The 22,473-nt window shown below is 57.1% G+C and overlaps 1 protein-coding gene across 4 annotated transcripts in view; it reads right to left on the reverse strand.

Annotated features, from left to right (window-relative positions):
* The window catches only part of ADGRG1 (adhesion G protein-coupled receptor G1), a 36,888-nt gene extending 24,090 nt beyond the window's left edge, over positions 1 to 12,798 (reverse strand). Inside the window, exon 1 of one of the 4 annotated variants that reach the window (XM_072750147.1) lies at positions 12,682 to 12,798. The gene's annotated coding sequence lies outside the window, so the exon portion shown is untranslated. Of the gene's footprint in view, positions 1 to 3,724; positions 3,917 to 3,951; positions 4,409 to 5,622; positions 6,265 to 12,681 lie in introns of those variants that run through there. The other 3 variants (XM_026011813.2, XM_072750151.1, XM_072750149.1) reach the window with 3 other exon arrangements.
* Positions 12,799 to 22,473: the final 9,675 nt, after the last annotated feature.

A 22,473-nucleotide genomic window follows, 5' to 3' on the forward strand; every position in this document is an offset into this window, starting at 1 on the left:
ACACTCCATGACACTCAAGTTCGAGCTACAATTGTTTGCCAAACCTAAACCCTTGCAGGGATGGGAAGCTCACTACCTCAGACGGAAGCAGCCATGTGTGGTGCCACGGGAAGAAACAGGTCCAGACCTGGGCTCAGGCCGCCACTACCACTGACAGGCCAGGAACTTGAGACCTGCTTCCTCATCCAGGAAATGAGGACAAGGATTTAAATCTCCAAGGCCAGCAGCACCCAAGACTGAATGAGGATCTTTGTAGGCAGTGACTCTGTGTGTCCTGGGGGGTAGAGGGAGTATGAGCCTCTCCAAGGGTTTGGCACACTCCCAGATGGTGACCCAGCCAGGGGAGCAGTAGGCAGAGGGTGCCAGGCCAAATGTGACTCAGTTGCCCCAGTTGGCCCCGTGGGATTCACCCCTTACATTTGTCACCATTAAGACAGGTGGGCCTGGGCAGTTGTCCCCACGGCCACAGGGTCAGAGACCCAAGGTGCTAACCTCAGAGCCCATCTTGAGAGCCATACTTGGCCAGGGACTCAGAGGGGGTCGGCCACCTAGTGCAGGCAAGGAGCCAAGTAGCCAAGGGATCTCAGCCAAGCAGAGAAGTAACCACAGAGTGCTGCCCGAGGAAACAAGCCCAACTTGATCTCAGGCCTCCCATGGTAGGCCCAAGACAATGGCCAAGAGGGTCAGGCCTTGGGTCACAGAGAGGAGCGGGAGGGAGCCCCACTCTTGAAAGGCGCGTGCCAGCAGATCAAGATTCCCCTGGATGGCAGTGTCCAAGGGACCCACGTGCTCTCCGGGGCCTGGTGCCTTTACCAACAACGTTATGGGAGCACAAGGCTAATGCTCCTGGATAAACTCACTGTTGCATCCTGGGGTCTCAGTGGTGTCCCAGATCATTGGCAATGACAATATCACTTACTGAGTGTGCCAGGCACTACACTCAGCACTTAAAATGTAGTGGGCTCATGTAACCTTCTCAAGAGACCATCACCATCCTTGTTTTAAAGATGAGGAAAACAAGGCACAGAGAGGCCAATACACCCGTTCAAGTTCACACAGTTGATGGAGCCAGGACAGAACCAGGCAGCCCCAGAGGCACCACCTTGAGCAGCCTCTCCCAGAAACAGCTCAACTGGGTGATGGAAGAGCAAAGGTCTGGGACAGCTCGGCGTGGGGCTCTTCTGCCCATGGGGCCCTCAGTCAACAGCTATCTCAGCTAATCCCCACAGGGTCTCAGAGAGATATTAGAGACTTAGGTATCTTCATCCCCATTTTATAGCCTAAGTAATAAGGCTCTGAGAGCTTGAGCTGCTCGTTCAAGGTCATCTTTCAGGATTTGAACCTAGCTCTAACCTAGCCACCATGTGACCCTGAAGATAAAATCTTCCGTCTGGGTTTAGGGAAAACCTGTAAAAGCTGCACAATGGGCTAAGCACACATTTTGCACCCAGGGGCTACTCCAGATTCCAGCAACCACCCAGCCCAGGGGTGGTACTCTCATCTCCGTGTAGAGAGGACGTCGAGGTCCAGGCAGGCTACAAGCTTGGGCCCCTATGGCCGTCTGCTTGAAAGTCAAAGCCAGAGCTTCTGGGAAGGGGGGTGATGGTGGGCAGTGGCCGGAGGAGAGGGCACAGAGGTCTCAGAGATGGCTCGAGTCCCTCATTGTTACCCATCTAGAGTTAGCATAAGTAGCCCTGAGCCCGGGGAGTCAGGCTGGAGCCATTAGCCACAGAGCCGCCAGCCTTGCAGGGAGCCAAGCAGGCCTGGCTTCCAGACAGCGAGGCCTCAGCCCCCGAGGCCGCCTCCCTGTCACGTAGAGCCCTGTCCAGCGATGCCTAGAAGCTCTGCCAGCTTCTCTGGGGCTCAGCCTTTATCTCTGCCTCCTGGAACTGCCACAAGTACCACAAACTGTCTGAGCCTGAGCCTGCAGCAGGCTCAGAAGCCCAATGCCCACCCCACTGACCTTCACACCAAAGCACAAGTCAGGCAGGAGGGGGAAGGGGTAGGTCCTGCCGGAGCCCAGGTGGCCCCAGCTCTCCCCAGGGGGGAAGCAGGATGAAGCCCCCCCCCCCCCGCCCTCACCCCAGCACCCTGGGTTGTTACTAGCTGTCTCTGGGACCAAGTGCCTCCACCCACCCGATGTGGAGATCTCAGGATAAAGGCTAACGTCCATCTGTCAATCCGTCCCTCCGTGGGCCAGGGCTGCTCCAAACACTCCCCTGCATTAACTCCTTAGTGTTCACAACGGCCCCCCGAAGTGGACACTGTTGTTACCCACTTTGTCCAGATGAGGAAACCAAGGCTGGTGCCCACACTCATGCCACCAGAGAGGAACACAGCCAGGGCTCTCCCCAGGCAGACCCGCCTTGCTATCCCTGTAGGTCCTGACACCCCGGCAGAGCACGGGCTTGGGGTTTGAGACAAGGGCACACGCTCTCCGGTGCCCAGCATGGAACCCAGCCTGGCTCAGGAACCCCCCGCCCCCCGACTGAGGGGGCCAGGAGAGCACAGCGGACAAGATCTGAGACTCTAGAGCCCCAAAGACAAGCAGTTGGTCACCGGTGAGCCTCCCGAGCCCCAGTGTCCTCGTCTCTCAAGTGGCCACATCAGGAGCACCCGCCTGGCAGGAATGAAGGGGCATGCAAAGTGCTGAGCCCAGGGCCAGCCAGGGTCTGAGGCCAGGGGAGGCCCAGGACGTTCTAGCTCAGGCCAAGCCTCCAGGGAGCCAGGGAGAGTCTGGGGCCAGAGGGGCCTGGCCAGGTGCCTCGGCCCACCTATGCCAGGGCAGGCTGGCACGGGGCAGGACCCCCAAACTGTGCGTCTCAAGCTCCTCCCACACCCCCGGCCCCTCCCCTCTCCCCAGCAGTCCAAGCCTCACCCCAGAATCTGCAGGGCTCCCCGAGGGCCTCAAGGAACACCCAGTGAGGCTTGAGGACCCGAGGACGAGGACCTTGAGGACCGAGGTGGAGGGCTAGCCTGGAGAGGTGGGGCCTGGCCGCCCCTCCCCTCTGTTGAGGGGTCCCTTTGTGCCAGGCCTGCCTCCTCCCCACCTGCCATCTGCCTGGTCCCTAGGCCCCTGGTTCCCTGACTGCTGGGTTTGCTCACGTGATGGCCCCCATCTGCTGAGAGTCAGAAGGCAGGGTCTGGGGGTGCCGGCCCGCTCAGGCTCCGGGTCAGGGGAGGGGTGGCGCTGGGGCCTGAGGCCGTGCTGCCACATTTCCCCACCTCCCTACCTGCACCCCCCATGCCCCCACTGCCTCCTCCACACCCTCCCCCAGAGCCCTGCCCCTGCCTCCTCACCCCTGCCATGTAGAAGCCCACCTGTACCTGCATCCCTGGCAGGGGCTCCTCAGCCACCCCCACACGCAGCCCTAGCTGAGGTCAGAGACCTGTGGCCTGGCTCAGCTGGAGTGCGGTCCATGTGGCCCCCTGCATGGCTGTGCCTGCCTCCCCTCCCGTCTTTGCCATGCCGGGCCCGCGAGGAAGGCCATCCTGAAGGCAGGCACACACAGACCCTGCCTCTTTCATCGGCCATCCCTCTGGCAGGGCGGCCACCACCCCTCTGTCCCCACAGCCTTGAAGCTGCCTCCCAAGCACAAGCGATGAGCTCCACAGCCTAGGCTTCGGGCAGCCAGGCCACCCGGCATCACAGCCCACCCCTCCCCTCCCCATCCTGTCAGGGTCACAGCCAGGGCACCCAGCCCCCACCCAGCACCCATCTGACCTGGCTGCTGGCCACAATGCCACTCCTCCTCCTGCAGAGCATATTGGTACCTGCCAGCCTGGCAATCCAGGCCCTATAAAGTGACCTGTGGCAGGTCTCCAGTGCCATCACTTGCCCCACTTACTGGCTCTCATCATTCCCAAACCTTTTTCATGCGGTAGCCTCTGCCCAAAATAGTCCCCACCCAATCCTCATACATGCGCATCAACCCTTTTACACCTCCTCACCTGGCTCCAAGTCCAGCCAGGTCCTCCCAGCTCAGAAAGTTCTCTTCCCCTCTAATAGCAACATTATGTCACTCCTCAGCCTCAGATCCTCACTGTCTTGTTTATCTGTCTCCCTGACAAGACAAGGAGGTGTCACAGCCAGGCTGACCAGTGGCCCAGAGCACTGAAGCCAGCAACAACAGTGCATGCAGCCGGCCTAGCACAGCCTCTCCCCTAAAGACCATGCCCGGAGTGGTGTGCTTTACAAGCTGACATTCTTGGGGTTAAGCCCCAAGACCACAGGAGGTAGGGCAGGTATCATAGCCCCTACATATCCATTTAGCAGCTGGAACAACTGAGGCCCAGAGAGAGAAGCAAGGCAAGGTGCTCTGACTGAGGTGGATCTATATCTCAGATCCCCACAGGGTCCCTGAAACAAAGGCAGATTAGGTCTGGCCCCAAAATTAGTCCAACCTCTAGACATTGGCAGGAAAGTTCCCACAGGACCCTGGCCTGGGCTCTGGGGAGCCAACTCAGCAGCTGGTAGCTCTCAAGGGCAGGAGAGGCTTCTTCTTACTCTGTGTCCAACCCTAAGAAAGCACCTCTGCCCTCAGGGTACCCACGGTGAGGGGGTGGGGGGCTTGGCTCAGAGTCTGGACCACTCATGAGTTCTAAGGCACCTTAATTGTCTCACTCTCTGCCCCCACCCCACCCCCATCAGGCACACAGAAGGCACTCAAAAAATGCTCACATGAATAATTTCCTTGGCCCTCAAGAGCCACGAGGGCTCTTCCGACCCGCCCCACCTATGCTAGGCCAGAGCTGCTACAGACAGGATGGAAGTTGGGGTGGGGTGAGAGGTGCCCATCTCAATACATGTCCCCCAACCCTCCTCAGTAAAATGAGCACCAGGCCCTGGGAGACCCCAGCTCAGCCTCACAGGAAGGAGGTTTGGTGGGGAAGAGGGGAGAACAGGAACCAGTAGATGCCCCTCACTGGAACAGGGTGGGTGCTACAGTAGCACCTGGGGAGAAATTCTATGAGTGCAACCCAATGCAAGCACTGGGGCCTGGTGGTTAGCGGGCAGGGGGCTCCAGGCGCAGCCTCTGCTTCCCCATCAGTCCGCCTCTAGTTTCCAGAACTGTCTCTGAGACCCCACAGCTGAGACCACCTCCTACCAAAAGTGGCTTATGTCATGGGAGTTAGACTGCCCCTGGCTCACTTGGGCACCTGGCACCCACACTAGGCATCTGTGGGCAAAGCTGTCCTCAAAAGCACAGTCCTCTGCCAGGGACCCTGGCCCTTCATCCCTAGACTTGATACATGACCTTGGGTAAGCCACCTGGGAGCCTCCATTCTCCCACCTATGCAGTGGGAGCAGGAGTGGGAAGTGACCTCACAGACCAGAGAGCAGAGCCCAGCTTGCTGGACCTGGTGACTATACCACTCTGCTCCTCAGTTTCTCTAGCTAACAAATGACTAGCGCTCAGAGGGTCCATCCTCTGGCGCCGAGTCCCCTTTGAGACACCTCCCTGTCCATCCACCGCCAACTCTGGAGACCCCCGCACAGCAGTGTTTATCCAGCCTGGCTGCCGCCAAGAGACCTCCCAATTCCCCGTTTCACCAGCACCCCACCCTCCGCCACACACCGCATCCCTCCTCCCTCCCACCGTCACACCCTCGATCTGGTACCTGGTGCCAGTGGAAGGTCCTGTGCGGGGCCAGGCGGCTGGAAGGCCTTTGCCCCCAGCCCCGGTCGCTGCCCCCAGCGGGCGCGCTGGCGAGTGTGGGAGGCACGAGCAGGCAGGAGCTGCGGAGGCCGGCGGGGAGGCGGCTGCGGCGGGTGTGTTGGGGGGGCGCCCCCCTCCTGCCCCAGCGGGGCTCCTCCCTCTTCCCTAGCTTGGCTGGGATGACGGGACCTTACCGTGAGTCACGGATTTCTCATAGTGGGAGGGGGGCAGGGCCGAGGGAGCTCTGGCGGTGACCCTGGGGGATGCCCATGACTCAGCGCTGGGCAAGGGGGCGCCTGGCCTCACCACCCATCTGGCGGACAGGTGCCCGGCTTCAGGCACAGACAGCCCCGCTGGGGATACCCTGCCTCCCCGCCCTCCATCTGCCGCTTTCCGCCCCGGGGCTCTTCTCCCCAAAGTTCCCGCAGAGAAGCCAGGGTTGCCATGGCGACGGGCCCCACAGATGCTGCCAGCCCCCCCCCTCCCCCAGGCCCAGGCGACAACTGCCCCTTCCTGAAGGAGAGTCTAGGCTCCTTGGCAGCAGACAGGAGCCGCCGCTGACCGGCAGAGCGGAAAGCCCTGGAAGCTTGGAAGGGCCAGGGTTGGGGGTGGGGGTGGGGCGGGGTGTCAAGTGGTTTGGCATGCGGCCAGCCGGCCATGCACAGCTGACCACCTTGAGCCCTCCTTGAGCCTCAGCTGCCACAGCCAAGGGACCCATCTTCATGTTCCCTAAGTTTCAACATTCTAGGACTTCAGTTCTAGATTCTGAGGCCCTAGGGGTACATCTACTGGGCCAAAGGGGAAACTGAGGCCCGGGTGAAAAAGAACCATTTCTGGTGCCTCCAAAAGCTCAAAACGAGACACTTGGAAATGGCCCGATGCCTGCATTCTCTTCCGGCTGCTGGCCTCTGTCAGCAGCTCCCTCTCTCTGCTAAGACTCATAGCCACCCTGGGAGTCGGGAAGCGCCAGAAGGCTCATGCTCAGGGCCCGCCCTGCAGAGCTGGAACTCCCTGCCTTCCCTCATCCCTACCCAATTCCCAAGTCAAGGTGCCATAGGAATTTCACAATATAATGAGGGTAAGTGATGACAGCAACAATAACAATAAAGATGACATTTACTGACTATTTACTGCATCCCAGAATCTTCCCTCCCACCATCACCACAGCAGCACAGGACAGTGATGAGGAGGAAAACATGTTGCACAGGCCAGTGCCCGGCACGTGATGAGTCCTCAACAAATATTCGCCGTGAATGTGGTGACAGAGAAGGGAGAGCACAAGGTGGAGAAATGCAGCTCAGAGAAGGGAATTCACTTGCCCAAGGTCACACAGTTGGCAAGTGTCAGAGTTGGGATGAAGGCCCAGACGGTCTGGCTCCACATGGCTCTCCTGATCACTCATGAATCCAGCCTCCCCAGACCTCTGGCATGGGGTCTGGACACAGCAGATGCTCAGGGCCTATAGACCCCTTCTCTCGTGCAGGGATCTGCATTCTAGTACAGGGACCTGGGAAAGTCCCCTGATGCAACAGGAATGGAAGCAGTCTAAGAGGCCAGGAATCCGCTGTGGGTGAGGTGTACCCCTCATCTGCCTGCACAGATCAAGGGAGGAGGAAGGCAACAAAGCTGATGGTGAGGTGCAGGGAGGCCCCCTGGCCAGAGCTGCCAGTAAGCAGTGCTGTGCCCTCCAAGCTATCAGCCCCTCAGGCGGCTGTGGTCGATGCCCTCAGCAGACAGGCCACAGCTTGGCCTGCGTGTGGCCCATTGTTCTCTCCCGGGTCACCGTGGGCACTTGCTCATTGCCAGGGCTGGAGGGGCCAGTTCATGCAGAGGGGTGAGGGTGGCAGGGATGGCTAGGAAACAAGGGAGTGGAAGTGAGTTATCCAAGGATGTGGAGTCCCCGACATGCAGTGTCCCTGAGCAAGTACTACCTCTGAGCCTCAGTTTCTCCAAGATGAGTCCCTCAGGGCCAGGCCAGCTGGTAGCTGCGGTAGCCTCAGCTGTTCCCCCAGGTCCAAGCCAGCAGGAAGCAGTCCCCCCAGCAAACCGCCCCCCCCACAGAGGGTGCAGACCAGCAGGATGCAGGAGGACTATGGGAGGCACCACTCTCTCTGCAGATGGCAGGGGCACCCCAAGCTGGACCTCTGAGCAAGGGACACAGAAGCCTGAGCCAGCTGCCACTCAGGCCATGCCAGAATGGCCTATGTGGTGGATTGGCCAGGGCAGGAGAGCGCTTGCTGAGCTCTGCCTGCCTGGTCACCATCAGGCTTCTCGGAGACCTGCTCTGTGCTAGGCACTGTGCCAGGCTCCAGGGCAGGGGTAGACAGCAGGCCCACCTGGCCCTCAGTCTGGCTCACATCAGGGTGACACTGAGAGTCAGTTATTGACACTGCAAAGTTCCCAGAGTGCTCTGGGGGACAAAAATGAGAAACCCCATAAATTCGTATTAATCACAATAGTACCTATTATTAGTACTAATAACAGCACTGATAAGAGATGCTGTGTCCATAGGGCTTACTGTGCAAGATGCTCTGTTTTATGTGGATTGTTCTCATTTCATTCCCCCAAACCTGTGGGCTGGGTCCCACTGGTATTTTGGAGACACAAAGGAATTTAGCAAGAGAATCCTAGTTTGGACTCTAGGGACTGACACCAGTCATGTGGATGAGCTGGGTGGAGGGGAAGTCCAGTGGGGCACTGGGGGACATAGAGGCAGGGGGAGGGGGAGAGACTTTGGTCCAAGAAACCCAAAGCAGGGCAAGGACGCCTACCCCACATATGAAGGCCAGGGGGATGAAGAGATGACTGGGAGGCAGGGAAGAGGCTGCCCTTAGGGACAGGGGATTGGGGGTGTCCCTGTGACGTATCGGGGAGCCTTCTAACAGTCCACTGGAAACACATTGCTAGAGCTCAGCGATGAAGGGCTGAGGTCCCCAGAGCCGGGAGGAAGTCACATGCATTACAGGCCAGTGACAAGCCAGAGGCAGGGTGGGGAGTGCTAAAAGGGGAAGGTGCAAAAGGGTTTTCATTTTAAGGGATGGGAGAGCGACTGGAAGCCTGGGCTCTGGGCCCAGGCCAACTGGCTCTCCTGCAGCTCTGCCAGCTGGGTGACTCAGGCGCTGTCTTCCCAGCCATCCACCTTCTCCCCTATCAAATGGAGAAAACGCCAACACCACAGATAATAATTAATGAGGCCACATGCATAAAGCTCACAGCCTGGGCACGAGTGAGTGCCCCTGATGTACTTGCAAGAGCTCTGCTATTCAGAACAGCCTGAACATGAAACAGAAACAGGACTGCCGGGCAGGTGGGAGCAGATCTGCAACCACGCATGGCCCCCAGGACAGGGTAAGAGGACAGAGCTCCATGGGCCCCGCTGTCACAGAGCTGGGGGGAGAGGCCTTTTCCCTTCTCCATCTCTCAACCCCCACCCAGGGCACTGTGAGCCAGGCTTGCAGACAGTGAAGAGCTGTGCCTACCTGCAGGAAGGGTCACAGGCAACCACTGCCTGCTTGGAGGTGGGTTTTTATTGGACAAAAGGACTTCAAATCCAGACTTGTCCCTTTGCCTTATAAAGTGGCCTCATAAAGCATCAAGCACCCCATCTGGCACACAGTAGGTAGTCAACAAACATTGGCCAATGTCGCTGCAGTTATCATAAAGTCAACACTGATGGGGCATCTAGGTGGCTCAGTGGTTGAGTGTCTGCCTTTGGCTCAGGTCATGATCCCGGGGTCCTAGGATCGAGTCCTGCATCAAGCTCCCTGTAGGGAGCCTTCTACTCCCTCTGTCTTTGTCTTTGCGTCTGTGTCTCTCATGAATAAATAAATAAAATATTAAAAAAAATAATCAACACAGATGCCAAAGGCCTGGCACTCCACCATTTGCAAAGGCCTCTCACATCCAGCATCTCCTCTACAAGAGAATGATGATTGTTCCCATTTAACAGAGATGAAAACTGAGGCTGAGAAAGAGAAGTTTCCCAAAGCCTCACAGCACGTCAGCACCAGAGTCAGGACTTGAACCTGGGTCCTGGGATCCAGACCACATGCTTTGCAGCCGGTTCTCCCAGACACTTTCCTGTTTGTTCCCGTGGGAAAGCCTCCTGGCCACAGGCGCGGGGGCAGCTGTAGCCTCATGATAACACCACCTCCCGTCACAGCCGCCCCAGGGCCCAGCATGGATGGCATTGCCCATGTGACTCAGCCACTCTCACAAAGGGAGCTGTGTGCCCTGTGCCTGCCTCCCCACCCACTGTTCTCCCCCACCCCACCCCAGCTGGAGAAGGACAGGGAGTCTGACATACCTAAGACTTGGGAGAGCATGGGGCACCGTGGGCCGTTAAAATGGACAAGTCTAATGGAGATTCAAGCCCAGGCTTGGGGTACAAGAAGTTAGTGCCAACTGCAAGGATAGACTGCAAGGCCAGGCAAACAAGAGGGCAGAGACTGTGCAGGTCCATCCCCGTTTTTTTGAGACCTTATTAGGAGCTCCAAGAACAGACTGGATCCAGTTGGCTCCCTTGAGGGTGGAGCTGAGCGGGTGCCCAGCCCACATTCACCTGCCTCAAATTTCAAAAGCTCTGGAGCTTGTGGTCAGGGAAAAGACACTCCCCAATTGCCTCTACACCTGTCCCAGCACTGCTCTCTCTCCACCCCTTCCCCCTTAAGGTCTGAGACTCATGGCTCATGCACCCCTATTGAGTGCTCTGTACCAGGCAAGTGACTTTCGTTTCTCTCCCATGATTCTGCCAAGGAGGCTTTGTCCCATTTGAGGGGGGAGGAAACTGAGGGTCAGAGAGGGAGGGGAGCCAGCCCAAGGTCGCACAGGATTTGAGCCAGAATTTAACTTCAAGGTCCCCTGAAACTCCCCAGTGCCTTCTTCCTCGTCCCAGTGGCATCTTGACCTCATACAAACAAGAAGTGGCCTTGGGCCCAGCACAGACAGGCAGGCAGGCAGACATCCCCCCTGTTCCTATCCTGCTGGGAGGAGGCCACTACAGAATGCAGGTCCTCACGGGGGTCGGGCTGGCTGGGATCCAAGGATCACCCCTGCTGACCTCCTCAGGAGGTAGGCACACCTGGGTGCCCAGCTGCCTGAGACAGAAGGTAGACAGAGCTGCCGCCCCCTCTTTCCCTGGCATGACGGAATGTCTGACCTCAGCCCAGCCCCTGACGGCACTTGGCAGGAGGCTTGACTCCAGCCAGAACAGGCCTGGAAGGTCATTCTGGCCACGTTCTTGCCTCTCAGCCGTCAGAAGCCCCCCCGAGCCCAGGGCAAGGATGGGCTCTCCCAAGATGGACCAGAAGCTCTGTCCCCCACCCCCAGGTCCATGCCGGCCAGCCCGGGCCACTCTTGCCACAGGAAACAAGTGCAGGGACGGGCATCTAGAGGCCTGGGTTCCTCAGGGGAGGCTCTAGCCATTGGTAAACATCAGGCCCCCCTTCGTAGCTCAGGGGGTTGGAGCTAGGTGGGCTGGGCGCTGTCCTCCCACTTGGCCTCTGGAGCCAGCAGGACAGCCCCTCCTCAGAGTGACAGTGGGGAGGACCACTCCTCCCAAGGGGACCCCGGGTGGGGAAGACCCACTGACTGGGAGACTCCAAACTGCCCTTTGGCCCATTAGACTCCTCCCAGCATGGTCCCAAAGTCCTTCAAATAGCACCGCAGGGGACCTGACACCACATTGTCCAGCTCTGACTGCCATAGTGTCCCCAGAGCCCAGGGTCTCGGTTTTGGCCGCTGCCGTGTGGCCCACCCCTACTCCTCCACACACACCTCTCGGTGCCCCGCACAGAGCCGTGTGAAGGTGCTGGCTGCCGGAGCCCACCTGGGCAGAAAGAGGGAGCCTGTTTCCTCACCTGGAACTCCAGCTGCTACCAGTTCTCTTTTTAGCAAAAGAAAGAGCTGGAACTGGACATATTTTGTGGAAAGCCCCAGAGCACCCAGCCTCCTGCCCCGGGAGACACCCCACAACACCCCCCAGAAGCACTGCCTTCTGCACACGCCTGTCTGTCCCAGGAGTCAGGCAGCCGCCGGGGTGTCCCCCTAAGTGCGGGGGCGCAGATGGCACAGGAGGCGTAATGGAGCAGCCGTGAGGGCCACTCATTAGCAAGGGCTGTCTAATTAACAGAGGGAACGTGGGGGGCCCATTTTGCCACCCACACTCCCCAAGGAAGCAGGCTGGTGGGGCAGAGCTGGCCAGACGCCAGGCCCCTCCCGGAGGCAGGCGCCCACTTGGGGCTGGCTGGCACGTGGGGCTGGAGGACAAGCAGCGTGGGGGCGGGGGGAGCCCGTGCAGCCCAGCTCTGTTTTCACACCAAGGCCCTCGCCCAGCCCCCTCGGGGTACAGACAGGGACACCAGCCAGGGATGGAAGCTCCTGGCCCTGGAGCCCTGGAGGGACAAGCAGGGCTGGTTCTTCTCCTCCGTGATGGCTCTCCCGGTGTCCTCAGCCACCACAGGACTGTCATCACAGGCAAAGAGTCCTGTGCTGGCCAGACAGGGCAGGCGCGCCCCCAGGCCTGGGCCCTGTCCCCTCCGCTCAGCTGACCAGGGCAGGCTGCCTTTCTCTTCCTTGTCAAGACAAACAGCCTGGGCCAACCTGCTCCCAAACCGGTTTCCCCTGGGATAACAGGAGGAAACAGGCTCTAGGTGCTGGGGGTCAAAGCTGACGGAGGCACCTGGGGCATGTCTCCTGCCTTCCCATCCAAGCACTGGGGCTCACAGCCTCACCTTGGTCCTCAACCATACATAGCACCCCCCTGCCCCAACTCCACCAAAACGACTACCGCGTTAGTGCACCCCACCCACGCTCAGAGCAGCAACGGAACCCCAAGACACCCAGGGCCTCCAAATCAGCCCAGAACCCCAAGCAGACCAAGGGCCAGGCCTTCCACATGCCCTCAGGGTGTTGAACTAGACCTGAGAGCCTGCCAAGGTCAAGTGGGCCACACTGGGAGTCAAACTTCGCTAAATTTTCCTGCCCTGTCCTCCACCATAAACAGGGAGCAGCGGCTTCTTACCTCCGAGTCTGGGTAGACCCCTGGTCGGACTGCCTCCTCCCCTCTACCTCCTCCCAGGGCGCACGGGCACCCAGTCTGAGCTTGTCTGGGCAGGCCGTCCCAGGTAAGGCTCCGCCTGCCTGTCTTGAGCCATTTCCGGCTGGCTGCCACCTCCCCTCCCATTCCTGGATTTCTCTGCAGGGGCTGCCCTGGCCACTTGGGTGCTGAGTGCCCCTTGCCTCAGCCCTCTATGGGGTTGGGGTCCGCTCAGCCCTCCAAATGCATGGGCTGCTGGTCCACCCGTGGGCCCTGGATGAGCCTGGAGGAGTCCCTGTTGGAGGTACTGCCCCATATTCCCTCCTGCCGCCTCCCTGAGTTCAGGCCCCACCTGAAGCCTGGGCCCAGGCTTACCTGCTTAGAGGAAAAACAAGTCAGCAGCCCACACCTGGCTGGAGGCTGGCAGTAAAGGACTGCAGGTGGATGGGGAATGGGGTACCCAGTCTCTACTCTCAGAACATCCAGCCTCCTGCAGGACACAAATCAAGAACTAAGACAAAAGGACAGGAAGGGGAGCTTCTTCCTCAGGAGGGATTGGGGCAGCTGCTCCAGGTACCCCAGGTGGCGCAGAGGCAAGTGGTCCAGGCAGGCCGTGCCCCACCCAAGAGGCTCCCATTGGGTCCCTGGGCACACCCCATCCAGCCTCCTGGATCACTGGCCTCCAGCCTGGTGCCTGGCCAGCCTCTGCCCTTTGGTCTCACCTCAGACCAGTAGTTCTCCAAGCTGGGTCTTTTCAAAGTTTGCACAGTCAGGAACCCTCTCCCCCAGGCAGCTTATGATTCCACCCCGTACTCCCAGTATCCCCAGCATTGAGGCCCAAAACATCACTTCTTCCAAGAGGCCGTCCAGGCATGGATTCATTCTACAAAATCTGTATCCTGTGCCCTGAGAGCCTTCCCTCTCCTCTCCCCACCCCATGTATACCTCCCACAGCCCCTTACCTGGGACCCATTTCCAGGGTCAGAATTCTTCCCTTCTTATCTGTGTGCCTGCCAAATCACCGAACCCAAGCCCCAGCACAGGGCCTGGGGCAAAGAAATTCTGGGTGACTGGTGGGTGACAGAGGAAATGTGGGGAGATGAAATGGTTGATGTGCAGGTGGGAAGCCAGACAGGTGATGGACTTGGCCACACATTTAGCACATGCTTATTGAGGGCAATAAGACAGAGCTTATTGAGGGCAATAAGCATGTGCTAAATTGAGGGCAATAAGCATGTGCTAAATTGAGGGCATGCTTATTGCATGCTGGGCAATAGGAGCTATAGCAGTGAACAGAACGCAAAAATCTCTGCCCTCTTAGAGCTGGAGAGGGAGATAGAGAATTAATTAAAAAGCCAATAAATATGAACTACATCTGGTGGTAAGAACTATGGAGCAACGTCAAACAGGTGGAAGGGAAAGAAAAGAGAGGGCTTGGTTTCAATTCTCTCAGATGAGCACAGACTGGATGTAGCAAGGGAAGCAGACTGCGTAATGTTTGGAGTGAGGGCATTCTGGTGGCAGGGACAGCACATGCAAAGGCCCGGTAGTGGGTGGGCACTTGGTGTGCCTAAGGAACAAGGAGGAGGTGGGCAGAGCTGAATGAAAGGGTCAAGGTAGACATGAGAGGAGGAAAGTGGAAGGATGGATGGATGGCAAGGGAATGGGGTGGAGCCGGGTCTAGAGGAGTGTTGGAGAAGCCCAATCCAAAGCCTGATCTATTGACCACACTGGGGTTACTGGTTCCAGATCACCCCTTCAGCCCTGTTCACCTGGCAAATTGCCAACTGCTATACCGCCTCTGTTCTGCCCACCGGCAGGCATGCCTGCTCTGCTCGGCAGGAAGCTTCCCCGCAGGCCCCCCGCCCCCTCCCCGTGGGCTGAGCACAGGTGAGGGGCACTAGAGAAACAAACAGGCCTGCAGGAAGACAGCTTGACTCTGAAAGCCCCAGGGTTTCCCCCGGGGCCCTGAGAGCTGTACCCGTGGCCCCCACCCTGATGCTACCCACCCTGATAAGGACAGCAAGGGAGTCCCAGTGACTTCCGGGATACCTGTTGGTGACTCCTGTACTCCCAGCACCCAGATTCCGTCCCCCCACCCCACTCTGCTCTCAGGGCCCCTGGCAGTGATATAATCACCAGCTCACCAAGACAACGGGGGCTAGGACTGGAGCCTTGGCTCCGCCCGCATTTACTGGTGCACTGGGCAGTTGCTCAACCTCTCTGCGCCTTAGGTCATCTCTTAAATGAGGACATCTGCCTTTGCCCTGCTTGCCTAACAGAGGAAAAGGGTTGGGGTCAGCAATGTGCCCCACTGGAGAAGGTATCTGTGGAGAATTTGCAGGGCTGGGGCCTCGGTCTCCAGGACGCCCACACACCCCTATGGACTCCTGACTCCACCCTATGAGATAGGAGACACTTTTTAATGTAGGTTTTAAGGGTAAAGGTGGGAGGTGAGGGTTGGGATCATATTCAGGGGGTCTGATCCAGGACTGGGCCCCTTTATCTGTCCTGGGTAAGTGTAGCCTCCCTTTGCTTTCCCCCAGCCCTGCTCAGCGGGGAGCCTCAGGAAATGCAGAGTCCTGTATCTAGACAAGAGGGAAGTGTGGAGGGACGCCTGGGTGGCTCAGTGGTTGAACGTCTGCCTTTGGCTCAGGGCATGATCCCGGGGTCCTGGTATCGAGTCCCGCATGGGGCTGCCTGCGGGGATCCTGCTTCTCCCTCTGCCTGTGTGTCTCATGAATAAATAAATAAAATGTTTAAAAAAACAAAAAAAAGGAGGGAAGTGTGGAGAGGCATGAAGGGCAACCAGCTCTGACCTCTTGCGCTCTAGTAGGATCACAGGCTCAGCATCCGCACTTCCTCTGAGAGCTAATACTACCCACAAAGTAAAAAGTGAGCTCCCCATTCCCCGGAGGGGGGAACTAAGGAGGTGCTCAGCTGGGATGTCCCAGAGAAAACACCCACCACCTCCGTGGGGAAGACTAAATGGTCTTTAAAATCATTTTCTCCTCACAGGTTAATTCATATGAGCCATCTTTTTACTACTTCATGTTTTTATTCACTAATCTGACATTTACAGAGTAACTACCAGGTGCCAGGGCTTTATGTTTTGGAAAACAAACGGCTGGAGACATAATTGCAACTAGGTGAGGAGCTCTGAGCAGACCGCCTGGGTGCTGGGTGCAGCTCCACTTGCCTTGCTGAGCTTTGCTTTCCTTACCTTCAAAATGGGGGTGATGGAGTAGCCATCCACGGAGTTGTAAGGATTAAATGAGAAAACGTTCAAAGTGCTATACCAGTAGTGGCTGACATGCGGATTTAAATTCCTGGCCTTGTAAAGCCCCTTCGGGTCCTTGCTGTTGTCTCTGTTGAACGGAGTTGGCCTCTGCTCCTTCCATCAGAGCAAAACTTTCCTCCACTGTGACCGTCGGGGAGAAGGTGACCTCCAGGGCCAGAGGTGAGCGTAGGAGCCGCAGCTCTTCAGCCCCCGCTGTCCTCACTGTCCTGGGACGGCCCCGCCTCTCCAGAAAAGAAGTGGAAAGATAGCCAACAGCGTCCCCGCTTCCCAGGAGGAGCCCATCCTCCGCCTCCCGCCTCTGGTCACTCTCCCCTTCTAGGTGCTGCCTGTACCTCATCATCCACCTGCACCTCGTCTGGAGATGGGTCCTGAGTCTGCCACTCCCTGGCTGTGTGGTGTAGAGCCCACCTCTGAGCCTCAGCGTTCCCCATCTGTGAAATGGGAGTAATACAAGGACCCGTCCTATAGTGTTTTCAAACAAATGGCACAAGGAGCCGGGGTAGAAACCGCTCTAAAGTGCACCATGCCCACCAAGACTCATTTCACCGTCCCAGCAACTCCGAGGGGTGTCTGCCCCCATTATATGGATGAGGAGACGGAGGGCAACCCAGAGACTCAGAGCGGATTCATGCAAGCCCATGACTCGATGGCATCAGGCCACACTTTTAGCTTCTGTGACATGTGGGAGCAGTCCTGGGGTAGGCCAGGGGGGCCTCTCCAGATCTGCCCCATGTCAAATTGACTCAGGTCTACCAGGGTTGGTATTGGGGCAACTGAGTCATCTCCTCCTAGAGCATTTTCAGCCAGGCCTCCCCATGTCTCCTCAGAGTCAGCCCTCGCTGTATACAAACCAAACACAGGAAATGGGTACAAATGAAATGTCAAGGCCGTGGGGGCAGGGAGGCTGTGGGTTGAGAACTGCACAGCTCGTGCTGGGTCGGTCTCTGCGAGAAGCATCAGGGACATCTCATCCAGCCCTAGGGCAGGGCTGGCTTGCCTGTGGGTCTCTTCCTGGGACCTGGTGCTCCTCCTCTCTGCTGACCTCCCCATCCCCTTCTCCCCCTGGAGAAGTTTCACCCACCCCCGCCATGGCCCATTTCAAATGTCCTCTCTTCCAGGAAGCCCTCTTGGACTTATCCCATTCTTTCCTATAGGAAGTTAGCCTCTGAGCCTCTGAATCGTAAAAGTCCTGCATTTTACCTTCAAGAACACTAACATCCAACTCTTGAGAGCACCTCGGTGTATGCTAGGCCCTTTCCTAAAAACTGAATGGCTTAACTCATTTAATCCCCATAGCAATCCTATGAAGGAGGTACTGTTATTACAGAAGAGAGACTGGAGCCCAAAGAGATTTAGTAACCTGTGCTAGAGCACATTGCCAGTTAGTGCCAGAGTCAGGACTTGAACCCGCAGCTCTGTTGGACCTCGATTTATCTCTATGTTGTGCAGCTCCGCAGAAAATGTATTTCATTCATTCATTCAACAAACATGTTCTAAGTGTCCACTGAGTGTCAGGCCTCGCACTGGTGTTTGTGAATGGGAGATAGACACCACCCCTGCCTTCATGGAGCTTATGGTTTGATGGAATGAGGGATTTAAAAAAATCAATGAAGTAATAAATTAAGTGATTCAGTAAGTATGAAGATAAATAATGACATATAACATAAGGACAATGAAGAAAGCAAATCAAAAAACAAAAGGGCAAATATGGCATGCAACAGGGAACCTGCTTTAGCCAGGTAACCAAGGAAGTCTTCTTGGAGGGGGTGACACTTGTAACAAGGTCCTAATGGATAAAGAGGAGCCAGCCTTGGAAGGAGTGAACCTGGGGCATAAAGAACAGCATATGCAAAGGCCTGAAGAGGGGAATGAGCTCAGAGTGTTGGGGAACTAGGCTGCTGGTAAGTGTGGCTGGAGCAGGAAGACAAGAGGAATGAGGCTGAAGAGCAGCACTGTGAAGACAGGGATGGAGGTGCCATCTTGGTTCGCGGGCAGTGGAGGGAGCGCGGTGCCATGGGTGGATTTAAACAGGGGGATGAAGGGATCAATATATATTTCAGAGAGTAGCTGAACAACTAGACTCTGCCCTGATTAGGTCAAGGCTATTGGTCAAGGCTGGGTCAAGCTTCAGCTGCTAACACCACAAGGTCCTAACAGAGAGAGGTACCAGGCACCAAGCAGGAACCCTACAGATGTACCCTGGGCAGAGAGTAGGGCAGCCCTGCACCCTGTCCGGGACTCTGGTCTACCCTCAGAGCTGGAAGCAGGCCATCTGCCCGTCCATCAGGCAGTGTGTCTGTCCATCTACCCATTAGCCGTCTGAAGCCTTGGGTCTGGAGCCGGCCTTCCATCCCTCTCCAGGGGTGAGCTCTCTGAGTGTTGTTAGGACATGAACAGTGATATTGTCACTGACACTGCTGAGACAAAAGTGAAATGACAAAGATATGTCAGAACTTCACTTATTCATCAAGGACGTGAGTGATTTTCTACAGAATTGGACAATAGCCTTCAAGCCCTAGAATCCTTGCTGACTCAGATAATGGCTTTGGAATGCACTGCCGAAGGGGATCATAGTTTTCAGCCTTTTGTGCTGTTCAGGATGTAGTGACCACAGACACGACACACTGGGAGAAATGTGCCTCATCACCATTTTCTCCGCCACTGTCTTACGTCTATCTACACAACCAACAAAACAGTAACTCAAGGGCTGATGTGTAGCATTTGCAGGTCTCCATGGTCTAAGGGCTCACACGTGGCCAGTTTCAGGATATGAGCGTTGAACGTGGACTTGGGACAAGACGTGCTGCAGCTCAGTGCTCTGCGGTCTTCTTGCTATACCACTACCAGCGACATCAATAATCTCAGAAGCACACGTGATCTACGTGCTGGGGGTGCCACAACACGGGACCACAGACTGGGTGGCTTCAGCAACAGAAATGTATTGTCCCAGGGGCACCTGGGTGGCTCAGTGGTTGAGCGTCTGCCTTTGACTCAGGGCATGATCCCGAAGTCCCGGGATCGAGTCCCATGTCAGACTCCTTACATGGAGTCTGCTTCTCCTGTCTCTGCCTCTCTCTGTGTCTCTCATGAATAAATAAATAAAATCTTAAAAAAAAAAAAAAAAGGAAAAAAAGAAAGAAATATATTGTCCCAGAGCTCTGGAGGCTGACAGTCCAAGAGCAAGGTAGGATTGCTTCCTTCTAAGGGCTGTGAGGGGGAATCTGTTGCATACTCTCCCCTCCCTTTAGGATTGGCCATCTTTGGCCTTTTTTGGCTTCTAGAAGCATCTCCCTGATTTCCACCTTCATCTTCAGGTGACATTCGTCCCATGTATCTATATCCACATTCCCCTCTGTTATAAGACACCAGTCCTACTGGATTAGGGCTTACCCTAAAGACCTCATAATAGGGGCACATGGGTGGCTCAGTGGTTGAGCATCTCCCTTCAGCTCAGGGCATGATCCCGGGGTCCTGGGATCGAGTCCCCCATCGGGCTCCCCACAGGGAGCCTGCTTCCCCCTCTGCCTGTGTCTCTGCCTCTCTCTGTGTCTCTCATGAATAAATGAATAAAATCTTTAAAAAAATAAATAAATAAAGCTCTGCATCTCAGGAAACCAGGACAAACTGAGACACTTGGCCACTCTCTCCTCATGTGGCCATGACCAAAATAAAAGTGCTTTTTAATGCTAAATTTGATGAAAATAAGCAGAAAGAGAAGGTGATGTCTCTCCCTGTTTCAGGAGTTTATTTGTCTGCTCTGAGGTAGGTGGGTCCCGGGCTACTCAAATGCTCTGTAGAGAGTGAACGATGGTGTTGCTTTTGTGTTTCTAGGTCAAGCCAGTTCTAGATCTAGGCATGGATGTGAGAAATGGAAAAGCCACTTTGAGGAGTTCGGTAAGTGCGGGACCCCGGAGCTGGCTCACATCTTAGCTCTATCACATACTAGCTGTGTGACCTTGGGGAGGTGGCCTAGCAGCCCTGTGCCCCGGTTTACCCATCTGTACCCGTTCCTACTTCATGGGTGTCTGACACGTAGCAAGCACTTAGGTAGTGCGGCTGGGGAGCAAAGCCCGCTGTTCAGATTGTGGGTGTTTCTTTCAATTTTAGAGTTTTTTTCCATAATGGTTGTTCTAATGTAGTTGGTACAATAAAAACAACAAAATGAAACCCCTTGGTATCTATGTACATCAATGTATATAAATAGAGCCCAAAACCAAATGTTGGACTGTGGCAGAGGGCACGGTGGGGGGATGCTCCCCGGACGCTGTGGCTGGCCCCAAAGTGTGCAACTCCTGTGGTGTATGTTCAGAACAGCTGACAGGAGAAGCAGCTGGTGCCTCTCTGAAGTTCCTAACCCGCGTCAGAACTGAAGCCTGAGAAGGCAACTCCCCTGGAGGAAACGGGAGTGCAGGGGCGCAGCTCCTGAATCAGAGAGGGTGTCGTGTTTGCGGGGCAGCCCAGCACGGCACGGCGCAGGTCCACTTCCACAGCTAGCACGGATTCTCGTCCTTGTCTGCAGCAGCTGATGGCAGGAGCTACAAACGCAGGGCCCACAGCGGCCGGGCAGGGCAAGCCAGTGAGAGCAGCTGGGAGGCGGGGCGGGGAGAGCAGGGGCCATCCTGGGGAGTGATGCTCAACTCCAACCGGCGTCACTGAAGGGCTTTGGCTCAGGGAAGGCTGATCCTTCAGTGTTTCAAGAGAAGCCAGAAATATGATTTTTATGTGAAAATTTAAATGGTTAAAAGTCAAGAATGAATTTGAATGGATTTAAAGCCCTTTGAAAATGGGTCAAAACCTGTTTGGGGACAGACACCACCCATGGCCCTCCAGCTGACAACCTCTGGATTCCAGGTCAGATATTTTGGGTGTTTGCCAATAGCCACTTGTCCCTCCTAGAGGAATAGAGCTTCAGCTTTTCAAGGGCCTCGTGGTTCTTCAGAATATCATCCTCTGGTTTCCCTTCCTGCTAAGTGTGGCCACGGGACGAAGTGCCTCCACCCACCTGATGTGGAGATCTCAGGATAAAGGCTAACGTCCATCTGTCAGTCCGTCCCTCCGTGGGCCAGGGCTGCTCCAAACACTCCCCTGCATTAACTCCTTAGTGTTCACAACAGCCCTCCAACGTGGACACTGTTGTTACCCACTTTGTCCAGATGAGGAAACCGAGGCTGGCGCTCACGCTCACGCCACCAGAGAGGAACACAGCCAGGGCTCTCCCCAGGCAGACCCGCCTTGCTATCCCTGTAGGTCCTGACACCCCGGCAGAGCACGGGCTTGGGGTTTGAGACAAGGGCACACGCTCTCCGGTGCCCAGCATGGAACCCAGCCTGGCTCAGGAACCCCCCCGCCCCCCGACTGAGGGGGCCAGGAGAGCACAGCAGACAAGATCTGAGACTCTAGAGCCCCAAAGACAAGCAGTTGGTCACCGGTGAGCCTCCCGAGCCCCAGTGTCCTCGTCTCTCAAGTGGCCACATCAGGAGCACCCGCCTGGCAGGAATGAAGGGGCATGCAAAGCGCTGAGCCCAGGGCCAGCCAGGGTCTGAGGCCAGGGGAGGCCCAGGACGTTCTAGCTCAGGCCAAGCCTCCAGGGAGCCAGGGAGAGTCTGGGGCCAGAGGGGCCTGGCCAGATGCCTCGGGCCACCTATGCCAGGGCAGGCTGGCACGGGGCAGGACCCCCAAACTGTGCGTCTCAAGCTCCTCCCACACCCCCGGCCCATCCCCTCTCCCCAGCAGTCCAAGCCTCACCCCAGAATCTGCAGGGCTCCCCGAGGGCCTCAAGGAATGCCCAGTGAGGCTTGAGGACCCGAGGACGAGGACCTTGAGGACCGAGGTGGAGGGCTAGTCTGGAGAGGTGGGGCCTGGCTGCCCCTCCCCTCTGTTGAGGGGTCCCTTTGTGCCAGGCCTGCCTCCTCCCCACCTGCCATCTGCCTGGTCCCTAGGCCCCTGGTTCCCTGACTGCTGGGTTTGCTCACGTGATGGCCCCCATCTGCTGAGAGTCAGAAGGCAGGGTCTGGGGGTGCCGGCCGGCTCAGGCTCCGGGTCGGGGGAGGGGTGGCGCTGGGGCCTGAGGCCGTGCTGCCACATTTCCCCACCTCCCTACCTGCACCCCCCATGCCCCCACTGCCTCCTCCACACCCTCCCCCAGACCCCTGCCCCTGCCTCCTCACCCCTGCCATGTAGAAGCCCACCTGTACCTGCATCCCTGGCAGGGGCTCCTCAGCCACCCCCACACGCAGCCCTAGCTGAGGTCAGAGACCTGTGGCCTGGCTCAGCTGGAGTGCGGTCCATGTGGCCCCCTGCATGACTGTGCCTGCCTCCCCTCCGGTCTTTGCCATGCCGGGCCCGCAAGGAAGGCCATCCTAAAGGCAGGCACACACACAGACCCTGCCTCTTTCATCGGCCATCCCTCTGGCAGGGCGGCCACCACCCCTCTGTCCCCACAGCCGTGAAGCTGCCTTTGCCCTGAATTTCCTCAG

This window comes from Vulpes vulpes, chromosome 2, assembly GCF_048418805.1.
Source record: "Vulpes vulpes isolate BD-2025 chromosome 2, VulVul3, whole genome shotgun sequence".
In the NCBI taxonomy this organism is placed as follows: Eukaryota; Metazoa; Chordata; class Mammalia; order Carnivora; family Canidae; genus Vulpes; species Vulpes vulpes.